We start from the raw sequence: 15,546 nt of genomic DNA on the forward strand, positions 1-15,546 counted from the left end.
TAAAATGAATGACCCAAACATCAGAATTATTTAAATGAATCTTAGATTTAAGATTGGTTATTACAAGTTAAAAGATGCATAATATTAAAAATCATTAGGGATTTTAATGATTGATGATATAATGAATGATTGATGATTCTACATCTACCTTAATGGTTTCATGTCCAGGGTTCATCATAACAGTGACCAAGCTAAAATGTTAAAGTTTTGGTATATACTAGTTTACTCAGCAATAACTTTTTATTGCTTTGCAAATTAAATAGATTTGCACACCATTTTAGTCCATACGGGGTCTTAATCTGGTTTTTCTTTTTAAACTATCCTGAATATATTTTTTTAAATAAGCAGAGAAATGGAAAAAAATATTATTATTATTATACAGGATTTATATAGCGCCAACAGTTTGCTCAGTGCTGTACATTATAATGGGAGACAGTACATGAGACAGTACAGTAACAATACGAGTCAATACACGAGGGGTTCGAGGGCCCTGCACCTTGGAGCTTACAATCTAGGAGGGAGGGGATAGTGGTACAGGAGGAAATAGCTGTGGGGGATGGAGTGGTAGGAAGAGTGGAGGAGTTCAGTAAGTAGCTGAGGGCGGGGTAGGCTTCCCTGAAGAGATAGGTTTTCAGAGTGCGCCTAAAGTTAGTTTCTTTAATGTGTAATTTATTTTGTATAATAAATACTATTTCATATTTTGTATAATAAATACTATTTCAAATATGTTCTGTAAATTATTTTCTCTCATTTATCTGGAAAAACAGAAGCCCCATGGTAGGTTTTTACGCATATGTCAATGCTGTATGGTCAATAAACAAATTTGCTTCTTTTCTATTTCTAGATATATGGTATTCTCCAATACTACTATTACTACTACTACTACTACTACTAATAATAATAATGATAATAAGAATATTACTATGTTTTGAGTTTAACCACTTCAGTACCAGGCACTTTTACCCCCTTCCTGCCCAGGCTAATTTTCAGCTTTCGGCACTTTCACACTTTGAATGACAATTGCGTGGTCGTGCAATGCTGTAACCAAACTAGATTTTTAGAATTTTGTTCATACAACTAGAGATTTCTTTTGGTGGTATTTAATCACCACTGGGGTTTTTATTGTTTGCTAAATTAACAAAAAAAAGACTGAAATGTATGAAAAAAAACCCCACATTTTTCTTTGTTTCTTTTATAAAAGTTTGCAAATAAATAATTGTTCTTCATAAATTTAGGCCAACATGTATTCTGCTACATTTTGCTGGTGAAAATAACCCAAACCAGTATTTATTATTTAGTCTGTAGGAAAGTTATAGAGTTCACAAACTATGGGATATTTCTGAAAATTGATCAATCCTGAAGTACTGATGGCCAATCTAATTTCTTGAGGCCCCAAAATGTCAGAACAGTACAGATATCCCCCAAATGACACCTTTTTGCAAAGTAGACAGTCTGCAGTATGTAACCGCTTCACGACAGCCTTATAGCAGATATACTGCTACAGGGTGGCATGGGTGTGCAAAATCACGTTTATATATGTGATATTGCACTTCTGGGTAGGAGGCGCGCATGCCCTACCAGCGCCACCATTTGCAGCCATGGCTGTCAATCACCAGGTCCCGGCCGGTAATTACTCACCGGCGTCCAGTGATTTCCGAGGATCTCCGACAGGGAGGAGAACTGTTTTGTTTACTAACAGTTCTCCTCCCTGTCAGCTCGGGCACACTGCTCTGGATGGCTGTGCACAGCAAAGCCATCCAGAGCAGTTTGATTAGAGTGAGGCACACTGACACCGCCCCCTAGTAAAACACTCCCTGCACACTGTTAACCCTTTGATAGCCCCTCATGTTAACCCCTTCCTGCCCAGTGCCATTTGTACAGTATCAGTGCTTTTTGTAGCACTGATCACTGTATTGGTGTCATTGGGGATGTTAGTGACATCAAGTCAGTTCCCCCCAGTGTCAGAATGTCCGCCGCAGTCCCACTATAAGTCGCTGATCGCCGCCATTACTAGTAAAAAAAAAATCCCAGTATATATACTACCATTTGTAAACACTATAACTTTCACGTAAACCAATTAATTTACAATTATTGGGATTTTTATTAGCAAAAAATAAAAAAGCATTTAACTGAATGAAATCTATTCATTCAGGATTTTTTTGCTGTGATTAGCTGTGGTTGGCCACGACTAATCACATGACACAGATGGGCTGTGATTGGCCCAGTCTGTGCACGTGATCATTGTGACCAATCACAGCTATGGACACAATTGTATACAACAGATGGCATGAAAGGAAGCCATCCATTGTTTACAATTGTCATGGGACCTGCTGTGATTGGTGACAGAAGGTCACATGGTACTGGCAACGGTCCAGAAAGTACGTCCAGAAAGTGACGCCCACCTGGATCGACGAAAGTCCCGCTCGGCCATCATTTTCCTATTGGCCAGGCAGGAACAGGTTAGTGGCTGTAATTCCCCAATGACAGAATAAAACCCTAAGGGTTCATTCACAACAGGTGTCGTGGGACTGCATTGAGTGGCTATCCCAAGGCAGTTCCACTGCACGACAAACCAAAGTGCATTGTCTCCTAAGTGCCGCATTCACACGAACGGTTTGTGGTGGTGTGCGTTTAAAAACAGTAAGGCAATGGTGCTGGAGATGTCCTGGCATTGGAAACGCGGGGACTTATGTGAATTAGCCCTAAAAATTAATTATTGAATGGACCTAATACTAACTAAAAAGCTAACCTAATATAATCTAATTTATTAGATTAATATTAATTTAATAACTGTAATAATATTAAACTTTATGTTTTTATTTTATTGTTTTACCAGAAGCTTGCATGTCCCATATAGATGTCCTTCTCTCACATCTATAGCTGCTGTGGGAGGAAAGAAGATGTAATGTGGCAGACAGCAGGGTAAGCACTATAAGTATTTACTGATCACTTGATCACCATGATTAACCAATTGTTGTGATCACAAGATCAATAACCACTCAAGCTGTGGGATTCCTGAGCAGCCCACTTCTGGATATCAGAGCAATCTTATAAGTGTGCTGCTTCTGTAGAGACAAAACTCTGATTAGAGTGGAACTTCACTCTCTCAATCAACATTGACTCATGTTAATGCTTAAGCCGCTAGCATTAGTAAATAGATAGGACAGTATATCATATTTGTTTGTTTTAAACCTTTTTTTCACATTTCATCAGCTACAGTTGCAAGAAAAAGTATGTGAACCCCTTGGGATTACGTGGAGTTTTGCATGAATTGGGCATAAAATGTGCTCTGAACGTCATCTAAGTCACAACAATAGAAGAACACAGTCTGCTGAACATAATACTACACAAACATTAAATGTTGCCATGGTTTAACTGCACATAACATGTAAACATTCACAGTGCAGGGAGGAAAAAGTATGTGAACCTTTGGACTTAATAACTGGTTGACCCTCCTTTGGCAGCAATAACCTCAACCAAACGTTTCCTGTAGTTGCAGATCAGACCTGCACAACGATCTGGAGTCATTTTGGACCACTCTTCTTCACAAAACTGTTTCAGTGTAGCAATATTCTTGGGATGTCTGGTGTGAATCGCTCTCTTAAGGTCATGCCACAGCATTTCAATCGGGTTGAGGTCAGGACTCTGACTGGGCCACTCCAGAAGGCCTATTCTGTGCTGTTGCAGCCATTGTTTTGTTGAATTAATTGTATGCTTTGGGTCATTGTCCTGTTGCATCACCCATCCTCTGCGGAGCTTCAGTTGGCGGACAGATGGTCGTACGTTTTCCTGCAGAATGTCTTGATAAACTCTGGAATTCATTTTCCCTCAATGACAACAATCCGTCCAGGCCCTGAGGCAGCAAAGCAGCCCCAAACCATGATGCTCCCTCCGCCATGTTTTACAGTGGGGATGAGGTTTTGATGTTGGTGTGCTGTGCCTTTTTTTCTCCACACATAGTGTTGTGTGTTCTTCCCAAACAACTCAATCTTGGTTTCATCTGTCCAAAGTATATTTTGCCAGTAGTGCTGTGGAACATCCAGGTGCTCTTTTGCAAACTTCAAACGTGCTGCAATATTCTTTTTGGACAGCAATGGCTTCCTCCGTGGTGTCCTCTCATGTACTCCATTCTTGTTTAATGTTTTCCTTATTGTAGATGTGTCAACAAAAATGTTAGCATGTGCCAGAGATTTCTGTAGGTCTTTAGCTGACACTCTGGGATTCTTCTTTACCTCATGCAGCATTCTGTGCTGTGCTCTTGCAGTCATTTGTACAGGACGACCGCGCCTAGGGAGAGTAGCAACAGTGCTAAACTTTCTCCATTTGTAGACAGTCTGTCTTACCGTGGACACATGAACATCAAGGCTTTTGGAGATACTTTTGTAACCCTTTCCAGCTTCATGCAAGTCAACTATTCTTGATCGTAGGTCTTCTGAGAGCTCTTTTCTGCGAGGCATGGTTCACATCAGACAGTGCTTCTTGAAACCAATAAACCCAAAACAGGTGTGTGTTTTTTAAGGGCAGGACAGCTGTCAGCAACACATCCAATATCATCACACTGATTGGAGTCAAGGTTGGCTCACTCCTGGCTCCAATTAGCTCTGGGAGAAGTCATTAAGCTAGGGCTTCACATACTTTTTCCTCCCTGCACTGTAAATGTTTACATGTTATGTGCAATTAAACCATGGCAACATCTTATGTTTGTGTAGTATTATGTTCAGCAGACTGTGTTCTTCTATTGTTGTGACTTAGATGACGTTCAGAGCACATTTTATGCCCAATTCATGCACAACTCCACGTAATCCCAAGGGGTTCACATACTTTTTCTTGCAACTGTATTTTCTGCTTTCCATGCCATTTCCATGATGTCATACATCCTAAGAGTCTTCAGGAGGGGAGGAGGGTTTTTTTTTCAGCTAAACACGCCCTCCTGTCTGCATGCCTGACCTAAGGATAGATGGATTCCAAGAAGTAAATGCTACATGAATCATCTGTCTTTACTCAAGATAGCTACAGCCAGAAATGCTAGGGGTGTTTTTCAAAATGGTTTCTTAGCAAAATAAAGCATGGAGACATATATGGATGGGTGAATTTGCTTTGGATATTAAAAATGAATTCATTATTTTGGTTTGTGGTGCTCAGATACAGTGTAGTTCAGGCCTTCTTAGCATGTGGAACTGAGCGGGAAGATCTTCATTTACATGGGGGAAGAAAGGTCTTAATTAAAATGGTTTATCAAAGTGAGAAAATACAAAATTTAAAAGACTATCAATGCCTTTATATGGTATAGATTCTGCTTGGAGAATCCACAATACATTTTAGGTCAAGTAACAACAATCTCATCTTTTCTTACTCAGGAAATATCCAAGCTATGTAAATAAATAATATCTGACTTTAATTTGCATATTTATATGTAGCACTATCCCCTTACGAGTCGCTTATTTTTTGGGTCCCCCTACAGTCCTGCATAGCCGGGCAACACGCATCTTCTTCCTCCACACTTGCTCGCTGAGACAGTAACCAGTCCTTAGGCTTTATTTGTGTGATTTTATTAAGGGGTATTGAACTTGGATGGGGTTGAACGAGGCATGAGATGCACAAGGAACTGTGAACTGTGAGGACAAACTATGTACAAGTCTATGGACAAGAAGCAAAATCTGTCTCTACTTTGAGAGCAGTCCAGATCTCCAGTGTATCTCCTCAGACCCCAGATGAATCCTTCACTTCACCCAGCAGTACTAAGGGTATTTCCTGGACAAGGGGATCCAGAAGCTGCCAAAGATTAAACAGCAATGGCTGAGGAGCTAGTTGGGTTCACCACCTGACTGCCCTCTTCCCTTATCCAGCCCAGGGGGTGCAAGGTTACTCACACTATCCTTACTGATAGCTTTATGGGTTGGTGGCTGCCTTCAGGCCTTCTGCTGGACTGGCTCCTTCCCTGCTACTCAGGCTGTCCCTCTTAGTAGAGGGTGGTACAATGGATGCCCCCTCTTCCAGAACCGGCCTGTTGGTAGGCCCCTTCCCTGGGCCCCTACCCAGGCTCCACACTCCTGCTTCCTACATCATCTTCCAACTGACACACTCTGACTACTTCCTGCTGATCAGGCTCAATAATATCTGAGGGCTGTCCTGACCCCATGCCAAGCCTTCTGCTTGGGGATTGGTCAAGATCCCTCAGACATGCAGATCAGTCCCTTCTCACCCACACCCATTGCCTTACACAAACTTCTCAAGCTTCTAGAGAAGGGAGAGGTATCAGGGAACTGACCTTCAGAGTCTTCAGCCCTGACCTAGAGTAACCTGACTGAATCATCCCAGGCTGACTTATCCCAGGCTGCTATGTAGATTTAGCCTCTGCCTAAAAACTTAGCTAGCTCCCCCTGGTTAACTAGAGGGACGCTACATAAAACAGTCATATCTTTAGTGAATACAGGGCATCATTTACACATTCCTAGGATAGTATACAAATACAGCTTTGTTTCAAGTCTGCAAGTGTGCTCAAGCCCATTTGTTTTGTTTCTAGGTGTATGCTTTGGCATTCTTCTCCATTCTTTCGGTCTTTTTATCAGGTTTCATTTGAATAGATATCACTATGTTTCACATTCAAAGCATGTACCAAGCATTGACAAATTATATGACACTATGGTGATTGGATTAAGATGACTGAGTTACCCATGTGGCTATAATAAATGTCGACATATGTTCCTGAAACTCAATATAACTCAGGAAGGTACTTAGATGACTGGCAGAATACCATCAACAATCCAAAACAATTCCACCTGAATGTGAGTAAATGCTACTAGCTACAATGTAAGAAAAAACATTTTTGAGCTATTAATGGTTATGATGCACTGTATTTATCATAGTTACATAGTTAGTCTGGGTGAAAAAACACAAAAGTCCATCCAGTTCAACCATCAAAAAAAAAAGAAGTTATAATCCAGAGGAAATGTTATGGTCCAGAGGAAGGCAAAAAAACCCAGCAAAGCATGATCCAATTTGTTCCTGTAGGGGAAAAAAATTCCTTCCTTCAGGAGCAGAGCCGAAGTCCGGAACAAGTATCAAGCAGGAGAGTAATCAGAGTCAAGTCAGGAGCAAGCCAGGTCAGCAACAAGGAAATCACATAGGAACGAGCAGGAAATGGGGAACAGCTGAAGACCAGTCAGCACTCAGCACAGGCAGAGGCACCTTTTAAATAGTCCGTCTGGCACCAATCTTTGCCGTGCGTGTGCACATGGGCGTGCGTGTGTGCGGTCGTGCATTTCTGTGCACATGCGCACGTCTATTTGCCAGCCTTCTCACGGGAATTCCCTTACAGTGCCCCCCCCCTTAGGGGCATCCTCCAGATGCCCACTAAAGCTTGTTTATAGGATGAAGATGAAGGTAAGCTTGCACTAACTGTGGAGCATGGACATTAGCGGATGGTTCCCAAGAATTATCCTCTGGATGGATCTTCATATTCTTTGGTAACATTAATTCAAAAGCTACAGGATTAATCTTTCTTTTGATTGTAAATGGTCCCAGGTATCTTGGACCAAGCTTCTTTGAAGGGGAGCTCAATTTCAAGTTTGTTGTGGATAGCCAAACCTTATCTCCTGGTTTCAGATTCAGATTCCCCCTTCTTTTTCTGTCAAAAAATCTCTTGGTTTTTTCCTGAGCTTCCACAATAGTTTCTCGTAACATTTGACCATTCCTATTGAGGAAATCCAGCCTTTCTTGCAGATTAGCCCCCCCCTCCCCGGCATTTCAGGGAGGAAGGAAGAATGGTATCCATAGTTGGCCTAAAAAGCCGACTGTTTGGTAGCAGAGTGGATGCAGAGTGGATGGAATTGTTATACGCAAATTCTGCCAATGGAAGGAGAGACACCCACTCATCCTGTGAGTAAGAGGAGAAACATCGTAAATATTGTTCAAGGGTCTCAAGAAAGAATAAATTAAGTTCCTCTAATCTTCCCTCATAGCTGAGCTCCTCCATGCCTCGTATCAGTTTGGTTGCCCTTCTCTGTACTTTCTCCAGTTCCCAAATGTTCTTTTTTTGTGAATTATCATGATTGCTTAACCCTGATTCTTTGCAGGAACAAAGTTACACGCTTAGTATAGCTAAACTAGATATTTTAGCTTTAGTTAGAGCACTATATCAAAAGTTTTATAGGGCACTCTCCTCAAACAGAAAGAAAAATGTCATTGAACAACATCCTAATCATCACAGTCATCTTGTATGGACCTTGAGCTACTGCACACATACTGTATATACAGAAAATATATACAATGTATATTTATTTCTTTATCATGTGTTGAGCTGGTCTGGATCTAACCTGTCCGATGTGGGGGCGCAGTAAAAAATGTCAGGGGGGCAAAGGATGGGAGGTCAGTAGGGCAGAGGACAGGGGTCACTGCTGGCAGGGCAGGGGACAGGGGCATAGCTTCTTCTCTCATCCCATGCACTGCACACAGCCTGGGCAAAGGCAGCAGAGCTCCTCCCCGCACACAATATATAACTGAGATCAGTACAGTGTCAGTCAAGGACAGTATAGTGTCAGGCTAGGGCAGTATAATATCAAACTAGGGCGGTAAAGTCTCAGATTAGGGTGGTATTGTGTAATTTTAGGGCAGCATAGTGGCAGATTAGAGTAGTATAGTGGCAGGTTAGGGCAGTGTAGTGGTAGGTTAGGGTAGTATAGTGGCAGGTTAGGGCAGTGTAGTGGTAGGTTAGGGTAGTATTGTAATAAAAGATGTTAAAGTGAGCGCGACTTAAATGCAAAAAGTGTATCAATGTGTATACACAAAACCGTTAGTGAGCAGCTGATACACCGAAAAGGTAACCAAGTAAAACCTCCAAAACAAACATATATAATAGATAAATGGTGCAGCGCTAAAAACTAGAGTACAGTTTATACACACAATATATATAAACATGCATGATATCACTCTGAGGGTGATCAATAAATACAAAAGTTCAGTGTAATAGTGCGGATCATGGAAAGATCCCAATTCAAGGTGAATGGACGTCCTGAACCAAGGTGTGATGGTAGGTGTGATCACACAAATAGGTGGAAAACGCACTCACCAGATGTGCGTTTAATATACGCGATATGTAATCCTGCGTCACCAGGCCATAAAACGATCATCAGATCCCAGATCAGATTGTACCCAGATCACCATCTCAGTTCCACAGAAGTGAAGTCATCTGAAACCGCTACCAGATATCACCACCAGGGTCCTGAGTCCTCCAGATGGGCACTGCGAATGATAGCACTCACACAGAGTGCACAATAAGAGACCTCATAGCGTGATACTGCTTTAGATGCTTTTATTCAGGGTTGGTTGGTGTGGGGTACATACAAAAATAAACCAAAAAGTTACTGACCATATGCATTCCTAGGTGGTTAGGTGTCCTGCTGCTGCTGCCCCCCTGACGCGTTTCGTGCGATGCACGTATTCATAGGGTCCAGGGCTGGCCAGGACATCCTCATCAGTGCTATTTATAAATGTGAATGGCAAATTTGCCTAATACGGCCGCCATTTTCTCGGCTATCCGCGCATGCGCAGAACGCCGGCGTCGTCTTCCCACGCTACTGCGCATGCGCGAGCGATCGACGCCATTTTGTCGTGGATCGCGGATGCGATCTCCAGCAGGAAGTCTCCTACAGTGCGGCGCCAACAAAATGGCGCCGCACTGTAGGAGACTTCCTGCTGGAGATCGCATCCGCGATCCACGACAAAATGGCGTCGATCGCTCGCGCATGCGCAGTAGCGTGGGAAGACGACGCCGGCGTTCTGCGCATGCGCGGATAGCCGAGAAAATGGCGGCCGTATTAGGCAAATTTGCCATTCACATTTATAAATAGCACTGATGAGGATGTCCTGGCCAGCCCTGGACCCTATGAATACGTGCATCGCACGAAACGCATCATGGGGGCAGCAGCAGCAGGACACCTAACCACCTAGGAATGCATATGGTCAGTAACTTTTTGGTTTATTTTTGTATGTACCCCACACCAACCAACCCTGAATAAAAGCATCTAAAGCAGTATCACGCTATGAGGTCTCTTATTGGGCACTCTGTGTGAGTGCTATCATTCGCAGTGCCCATCTGGAGGACTCAGGACCCTGGTGGTGATACCTGGTAGCGGTTTCAGATGACTTCACTTCTGTGGAACTGAGATGGTGATCTGGGTACAATCTGATCTGGGATCTGATGATCGTTTTATGGCCTGGTGACGCAGGATTACATATCGCGTATATTAAACGCACATCTGGTGAGTGCGTTTTCCACCTATTTGTGTGATCACACCTACCATCACACCTTGGATCAGGACGTCCATTCACCTTGAATTGGGATCTTTCCATGATCCGCACTATTACACTGAACTTTTGTATTTATTGATCACCCTCAGAGTGATATCATGCATGTTTATATATATTGTGTGTATAAACTGTACTCTAGTTTTTAGCGCTGCACCATTTATCTATTATATAGGTTAGGGTAGTATAGTGGCAGGTTAGGGCAGTATAGTGGTAGGTTAGAGTAATATAGTGGTATACAATAGTGGAAAGTTAGGGTTGGCTTTGAGGTGGGGGGGCAACTAAAATCTGGGGGGCTGTAGCCCACCCCAGCACCCCTCTAGATCTGGACATGGTATTGTGGTGCATTAGCAGCCCATTCAAAATGAATGAGCTCCAAAGTGCTTGAATGAAACTAACTAAAAAATAGTGCAGGCTGCATTTTTTGTAACTAACATGTATAACGTGGGTGGTTGTGGGCTGTGGTGGTTGCAGAGCACATGTGTTGTGGAGGTATGCTGGGGTTCCGTTCAAAATAAATGGAACCACAATGTGCATAAAGTGTGTTGCTGTGAGGACCTGGTGTGAACAATCTTAGAAAGCTTCTAAAAAGGCTAAACCAATTCAGATATTTGATAAGATTAAGCTTATTTTCAAAGCAGCAAATTGTCGCAGAGAAAATCTGTTGCAGAGCAACAGATAAACCCTCATCCTTCAGAGAAGTATACACACCCCTCTACACCAATACATAAATAAATCTCCCTCCCAAAGCAGCATGGACATGCTTCCACAAAAGCACTATATAAACCCCCTTTTCTTCCACCCCTCCAGAGCAGTATACAGTATAAAGCATTCTCCTCCAATACAAATTATACTGTATATCTACTTCCCACAGCAATATGCACACCATTTCTTCCACCCCTTCCAGTATACATGTAGGCAGGTGCAGTCTGCTTTCTACACTGCATGTGACACTCAAACTGGGGGGGGAAGGGGTACTGCAAGTGGAGGGTAAGTCAGGAGAAACCTGGTTACTCTATGGCTTCCAAGTCCTCTGAGGCAGCGTTGTGGTTGGCTACACTACAGTAAGGTGACCCCTGGCAGCCATCTTGGGTCAGCAGTGTCTTTGTAAGTCCCTGCCCCCAGGTATTGAGGGAAAGAGCATCAGTCTGTCAGGGAAGGTGTTGGCCATAAGGAGAGGTTTCTTATGAGGAGGGACAGGCTAGGGACACGCCGTCCTACTTTGAAAGCCTCCTCATTGGGACTGGACCAGACCGGCCAAGCGGCATTACGCCCTCTGAGACAGACGCTGTTGGTGCATCTAAGCCTGCTGTGTATACAAGTCATTTTGAACTGTGATTGTTTCTATGGTGTGGCGCTTTCTCGCTGGGTTACCTGTTGAGTTGAGCCTTTCCTTTAAGACAAGTTATTGTTCCTGCAACCAGACTCTGTAGTTACTCTGCTAAACCACACTGCACCTTCCGACGCTCCCACCACTTTCTGATCACCCTATAACGTACACACCTCTTCCCAATGCATACCCCTCCTGCTCCCAGCACTTATCCATTCCTCTAGCAGATCTTCCTAATCACCAGCAGGTATACTCACTTCACATTCTCTACTCTAGAGAACATAGCTAAACACAATTTTCTAATGCCAGGAAATAGGTAGCATGGCCCCATCCTTTGATTGGTTGATTTCAAGTAAATGGGACCACACAATACCTATTCCAACACTACAGCTGTATGTGCTACAGTAGTAGATTGGAGCTAGGGAACACGGGATGGGTTGGTGAGTGTTCCCTGAGATGGGCTGCAACAGAGCAGTAGTGGTCACATTCTGGGGATGCCAATGAAAGCAGGTAAAGGCTGATGACTGCTACTAGTGCTGGAGCCAGAGCAGTTGCTTTCTCTTTCTTAAGCTCACCTCTCCTGGCCCTGAGAGGGCTTTACACTGCTCCAGGCCCCATAGCAGCTGTGTTGACTGCTATGCTGGTTAGATAATAGTAGGCTGCACCACCAACTTACTATAAGATATTTTTCTAGAAGTCTGGTGGAGAGATCTTCTTACTGGAAATCCAAATCCTGCAGATCCTAGCCTTTGCATCTTTCTGCTGCTGTATTCTTCATGCTGTAAATTAATTGAAAAATGTATAGTGAGACAGTAAGGTCCCTTCACAATTTCACAGGAAGGACACCTCCTGTAAGCTTGTGCACAGAGGCATCATCCTCAAGACATATAGACAGCTGTGATTTAATATATCATCTCTGCACAAAATGATATTTCCAAACCAAGGGACTAGTCATTTAAAATGTAACCTGGCATGGGTAGAGGAAGGCAATTCAGTTGACTGGACAAACTATAGGACTTATGTTGACTCTCCAAACCAACTGTGCCAAATTTATTCTAGTTTCTTGGTGCATTCCCTGTATATTATTGTTTAGGGTTTTCTTTTTGTATACCAAGAAACATGTACTGTAAAGCACCTTTAGGCCCCTTCCACATACACAATAATTTGCTACCCATTAATTTTCAGGTGATGTTCAGGAGAGCTCTCCTACAAATAATTTGCTCTCTGTCAGCATTATGCAAATGTGTTTACATACATTTTTGCTGCTAAGCTCCCAGAATTAATTTTTTTCAAGCCCAGCATGCTCTCTAAGTATCCATGCAACTCTGTATAAGTGTTATTACTGTGATTGGCACTATTGTCTTGTCTCCCCCAGTGTTTCTCCTCTGCCTGGTCTCTTGTCTCTTCTTGTCACTGGATTAATTATTATATTCTTTATTACATTTTATAGCAATACATAGAACAACCATATATCATTTATCAAAACATACATTCCCAAAAAAACAGCTTAAACCCCCCCCCCCAATCTCTCCCCGCCCGATACAATTACCCCTGTCCAAGTATTTCCTACCATCTCTTTCCTTCCCCGTTCACCAACCTATGTCTACAACTTTATTTTCTATTATGTAGTTAACCAGTTTTATTCTCCAACTATACTACCAGGGCACCCCTCACTTTGAAGCATTTTTTGGATATTTTAAATTCATACCACCTACTCCAATCCTTTCTATATTTTTCTATTTTATCCTCCTCGATATGGAGTAACTCCTCCATCCTACTTATATATATTAGATTCTATCTATCCAGTCCCTCATTGTTGGAGGGTCCTGTACCTGCCAAAATTTGGGGATGAAACTTTTTGCTGAACTAATCAGATGGTATAATCTCCAATTTTTTTATTTTTTTTCACTGACATCTCTGACTTATAAAAAAAGGCACACCCACATATGTGTGCTATTGTGCCCCTTGCCCCACATCCCCTCCAACATAATGGTGATATTTCTCTTCATTGTTTATGTGCCACACTCGATGTACAATACCATCTGGATAAACATTTATAATTCATTTCAACTGTGTTCATATTCATCACCCCGTGCACTAACATTAACATTTCTTCTGTTGGTCATTTATTTTTGTTTCCAATTCTCTTTCCCATTTATCCAAGAATAACGGAGGTTCAGAACCTGTCAATTCAATTAGAATCTTATAAATCCTAGAGGCTATATGTTTATATACAATCTTAGAACTCAACATTTTTTCAAATGGCAACATGTCCTCCTGCATCCTCAGTGGTTGGGGTAGCGTTGAGACAAAATGTCCTAATTGAAAATATCTCAAGTCGTCTAATACAAAAAATAAGTCCTTTTTACTCTTTAACTCTTGAAAAGTGCATAACTTCCCTTTATCTACTATATCCCTTAACTGTGCATTTCTACCTTTAAATCATTTCCCTGAAATATTATCTCTCCCTGGAGGAAAAAACTCTGTGTCCACCAGAGGCAACAATAATGAATTGTACTTCTGTCACGTACCTGGTTGGGGAGCCTGACCTGGAGAGTGTCAGGGCGGGGGCCGAGGAACGGACAGGCAGGCCTAACAATGTAACGCACTGGCTGACGACAACCACTACCCACAGACCGGAGTCCCTCAGGGCGCGGAGTCTAAGTCCCAGGCTGCCCTTCACCAGGGCCCCTGATGGTGGGGATGGACTTGACGCAGCCAGGAACCAGGTCGCGGCCCCCAAGACACCCCAGCTGTGGTAATGGCCGCCGCCAATGGCGTGTAGCTGGTGGAAGAGACAAAAGAGTAGTCAGACAAGCCGGGTCAACAACAACAGGACAAAACAGTACAGGACAGCAGACGAGAATCACAGGTCACAAGCCGGGTTCAGCAACAGAGGGTCAGATCAAGGGAGAATACAAAGAATAGTCAAGTCACAAGCCGAATCAGATACCAGGAGAGTCACGAGAGTCAGAACAGAGTAATAGCAACACAAAGACACAAGACACAAGTGCAAAGAGCATGTGCGGGCCACAGGCTTATATGTCATCAGCCACACCCCTCTGGGGGATGGACCACAGAGACCTGAAGGCATAAAAGGATTCCCATCATGCACAGCAGAATCCAAGATGGACGCCAGCACATGGAGTAACATAACCTCAGGGAAAAGGTAGGACCTTGACAGAGAGGAGGCGTCCTCTTACTACTCCCGCACGGAGCCCCTGATAGTGGGAATAGAGGGCGCTGAGCCAGGAGTGGCATGAGTGCCGGGTTGGTCTGGAGCTGATGGTAGCTAGGTGAAGACCCAGAAGATCCAGACGCAGGCCAGGTGCAGATGCAGGAACGTGGGTGCAGCAGCAGGCAGGTATGGCGGCAACCAGGATAAGGACCAGGAGTGGACACAGGAGCGTAGGTGCGGCAGCAGGCAGGTATGGCGGTAACCAGGGTGCAGGCCAGGTGCAGGAATGTAGGTGAAGCAGAAGGTAAGTATGGCGGTAACCAGGATACAGGCCAGGTGCAGATACAGGTAAGTATGTGCAGCAGTGTCAGACAAGCCGGGTCAGGATCAATCGAGCGAATCAGGTACAAGGGAGCAGGCAAGCGGATAGTCAGGGATAAGCCGGGGTCGGTGCAGGCGAAGTTCTTTCTTAGTCAGGGTCAGATCAGATACAGGCAACAAAATCAGGTTATGGAGTGCAGAACGTTATAGACCAAAAGGCATAGGCTAAACTGTGCTGGAGGTTTAAATAGCCCGCCTTGCGGTGACATGTATGCTAGTGCGCATGCGCGCACTCGCACGCTCCTGCGCATCCTTCTAGATGTGCTTGGGAAAATTATGTAATTTAAAATGGGTAGTCTGATCATGGCAGGAGACTTCAAATGTTGTTTGGATCCATGGATGGATGCATCCT

Source organism: Staurois parvus, unplaced genomic scaffold (assembly GCF_062004578.1).
Source record: "Staurois parvus isolate SC_StPar_1 unplaced genomic scaffold, SC_StPar_1.0 ptg000287l, whole genome shotgun sequence".
Lineage (NCBI taxonomy): Eukaryota > Metazoa > Chordata > Amphibia > Anura > Ranidae > Staurois > Staurois parvus.